Source organism: Macrobrachium nipponense, chromosome 39, assembly GCF_015104395.2.
Source record: "Macrobrachium nipponense isolate FS-2020 chromosome 39, ASM1510439v2, whole genome shotgun sequence".
NCBI classification, from domain to species: Eukaryota; Metazoa; Arthropoda; class Malacostraca; order Decapoda; family Palaemonidae; genus Macrobrachium; species Macrobrachium nipponense.
Window position 1 is genome coordinate 22,690,600 of NC_061099.1, and position 4,312 is coordinate 22,694,911.

The window sequence follows — 4,312 nt, forward strand, 5'->3', positions numbered from 1 at the left end:
ATGATTTCCGGATATGACTAATGTTTCTCATCTGTGTAATGTTTATGGATCTGTTTAATATTTCCGGATATGTTAATATTTCTTGATCTGACGAACGTTTATGGATCTGTTTAATGTTTCCAGATCCGAGCAACGTTTCCGGATCAGTTTAATGTTTATGGATCTTCTTAACGTTTCTGGATCAGCTTAAGGTTCATGGATCTAGTCAACACTTCTGGATCTGCTTAACATTTCTAGATCTATATAACATTTCTGGATCTGCTTAACATTTCTAGATATGTGTAATATTTCTGGATTTGCTCAACATTTCCAGATCTATCTAACATTTCTGGATCTGCATAATATTTTCTATTCTGCCTGAGGTATCAACATCTGCTTAACATTTACAAATTCATCAAACATTTCCGGATCTTCTGAATGTTTCTGTATCTGCTTAACACTTCCGGATCTAATTAACTTTTCTGGATTTGGATATGATCACGGACTTTTTTTTAAACATTCTGGGAAGGCTTGTTAGAGAACCAGGCACTAATCCATAAGGTTTTCCTTATGGATTCACATCAACCGTGCATTTGATATCTAGGCCAGTCCCTTACGACGCTCCTGATTGGCTCTTAATAAGCCAATCACATGGCTGGATACTCTGTCTCTCGAGAGACTTCACATAGGCAGGATATATATTTCACCTCTACCGAGGGATACTTCTGAAAGACGTATATCCCTCAGGAGAGGTGGAACATAGATCCTACCAATGTGAACTCTCAAGAGAGACTGAGAGTTTCCAGCCCTGTGATTGGCTAATCAACAGCCAATTAGGAGCTTCGCAATGGACAGGCCTAGACGCCAGATGCAAATAAGAGAGGAAAGCTTTAAAATGCTCACTTCCATAACTGCAGAGGCTCTGTGGGGTGACTTATTATAATATGTATTAAGATACAGTCATTAATGAGGTTAAATCTCTCTCAGAAAAAATTAACTATAGTACTGGTTTATTATTATTATTATTATTATTATTATTATTATTATTATTATTATTATTATTGTTGTTGTTGTTGTTGTTCAGAAGATGAACTATTCATATGAACAAGCCCACCACAGGGGCCACTGACTTGAAATTCAAGCTTCCAAAGAATATTCTGGTGTTCATTACGGAGAACGTAATTGGAAATGCAGAGAGAAGAGAGCACTCATTGAAGAAGAAAAAATAAATTAGCAATTTTAATAAATAAACGGATAAAATTTTATGTAAATTATTAAAATACAAGGAAAATTATATTACGGTAGGTGTGTGGAGTTCAGAAGTACTTGACACACTCATGCAAAACGCTTTCTTTTTTTGTCACTATTAAAAAAATCTGGTGCATTTTCTTCGTTAAGCAAGTCTTACCAGGCAAATATATTTTTTTTTGTTCTTAAAGGTCCACAATAATATACTGATGGAAGCAGTAGTAAAATTTCATAAAACTATGTAAAAGCTTTTGAACCCTACCCTGGGTTCATCTTCAGTCGAATGAACTCAGGGTAGGGTTCGAAAGTTTTTACATAGTTTTATAAAATTTTACTACTGCTTCCATCAGTATATTATTGTGGACCTTAAAGAGCATTACATGTGCCCTCGCAATTGAGATTTCTACCTAAATATTCCTTTGTTACGCAGGCTACGCTCCTATTGCGCAAGCCGGTTGTTACGTTTTGCGTATTAATCTACAGTTAAGAAAATTACAGGCAATATAGCGTAGACTGATCCTTTTTGAGTAAGTCGCATTTATTGCGAACCTTTGTTCCTTTGTTAACTATTGCGTCGATTTATTTCGAGCTTAAAGTTGGAATTCGTAAATTCCGGAGTTAATTCTGTGTAATACAACTCTTATGTAATGCAAAATTCCAGACTGTCTTTTGTTCCTGCTGAGAATTTCGCGTTTGACAAAATCAGTTCTTTTGTTATTGTAGGAATTTCCCTTTTCTCGTGTGAGTTCATTCTTTGGCAGTCTATATTACGTTTGTGAGGTGTTCATGACAGGATTGAATTCTATATTATCATAATTATTATTATTTATTTTTTTTTTCTTTTTGCTCTATCACAGTCCTCCAATTCGACTGGGTGGTATTTATAGTGCGGGGTTCCGGGTTGCATCCTGCCTCCTTAGGAGTCCATCACTTTTCTTACTACGTGCGCCGTTTCTAGGATCACACTCTTCTGCATGAGTCCTGGAGCTACTTCAGCCTCTAGTTTTTCCAGATTCCTTTTCAGGGATCTTGGGATCGTGCCTAGTGTTCCTATGATTATGGGTACAATTTCCACTGGCATATCCCATATCCTTCTTATTTTTATTTTCAGGTCTTGATACTTATCCATTTTTTCCCTCTCTTTCTCTTCAACTCTGGTGTCCCATGGTATTGCGACATCAATGAGTGATACTTTCTTCTTGATTTTGTCAATCAACGTCACGTCTGGTCTACTTGCACGTATCACCCTCCTATCTGATACCATAGTCCCAGAGGATCTTTGCCTGATCGTTTTCTATCACTCCTTCAGGTTGGTGCTCGTACCACTTATTATTATTATTATTATTATTATTATTATTATATTATTATTATTATACAAGGAGAGACTTTTGGATACTGCTCCGTATCATACCCTCTTCGGTCCTACTGAAGAAGGATATGGGGCAGCATCCGAAAGTCTCTCCTAGTCATTTTTAACCCTGTACATAAATATATTTTCAACACTAATGTGTCTTTTAATTGTTATTTTCATTATTAGCATTATTATTACTATCCGCCTTTCAACCCATCCCTTGAAAGGAACGGAGGCACAACGCCCATTGGGGGAGGGGGGTGGGGGGGTGGGGAGGTAGAATGAAAACCCATTATAAACCATCTTAGGGGTCCCCACTATAACCCTGCCAAGTTTCATGTCCATCGGACCAACCGTTTGGCCGTGATTGAATGACAGACAGACGGATAGACATAACGCCCATTATAGTAAGATTATTAAGAAGAGGATAAACTCCTATTTATGTGGAACAGGCCCACCACTGGGATCATTCACTTGAAATTCAATCATAAAAAAAAAAATCATTGGATAGAAATTATAGAAGATAATAGGAAATGTATAAACGCTATGAGATAAGACTAAAAGATAAATTAATAACGAAGTAGGTAGATATACCAATAAATTATCAGAAATATAAGGTATGCAGAATTGGTCTAGGGTAGTAATGCATTGCGTCTTCGCCTGATCTTTTGAGGTTCTAAATTCACAACATCCACAGGGAACCTACTAGTCTGGGACGTACCAGGCGTAAGACACTGCATCTCTTGGGAGATACTGGGAATCTCTATTGATCTGAAAATAGGAAATGACCACCCGCTGGTGTATAGACAGATTAGCAGTTCAAGTCAGACACCGTAAATCTAGACTTTTACCTCGTAAGGTGGGAGTGAGCATTGCTATTTGACATGCGACGCTGGAAAACTTGAGAAAGTTCAGAACAAAGAGAGAGAGAGAGAGAGAGAGAGAGAGAGAGAGAGAGAGACGAGAGAGAGAGGAGAGAGAGAGAGAGAGAGGAGACAATATACGAGCATTACTGAATTACACATGACCACTGGCCGACAGCAATATGATCTGCTTCGAATATTATTATGAAAGTTATACTTATGTTCGCTACTTTTAGTCGAGAGTCTAGTTACTTCTACAGAGAGAGAGAGAGAGAGAGAGAGAGAGACTGATATACGAGCATTGCTGAATTACACATTACCATTAGCTGTAATGTACAACAAGACCCGCTGATTTCAGTAAAATCTGCCATAGCTATTATCATAATTACTATTACCATTATTGCTAATTTTAGGCTGATATCACTACTCCACCGCTAATATTACTACAATACTACTTCAATAAATGCCTCTACTTCTAGTAAAATCACAACTTTTATCATTTTTAACTAAACTACACAATAAAACCTTCCATAGCTACTATTATTACTATTAATATCATTGCTAGTTTTAGCCCAATTACTTCTACTATTAATATTCTACTACTGAAATCAACATTCCTGCCTCTAGCACTATCACTACTACTTTTTTTTTTATTGAACTTCAACATTACTATGGTGAATTTCACTGTACTTGTACTGATCCACAATCCTATTATTACAATTTCCCATTTCATTAAATAAAATGTTTCTTACAAAAGTTAGTTGAATTGGGAAAATGTGAATAATTTTTATTTCTGTATTCATGTGATGAAAGTATTTTTTACGTTACTATTCACTATGAAATGGTAGATTAATTTTGATTATTATGTAAA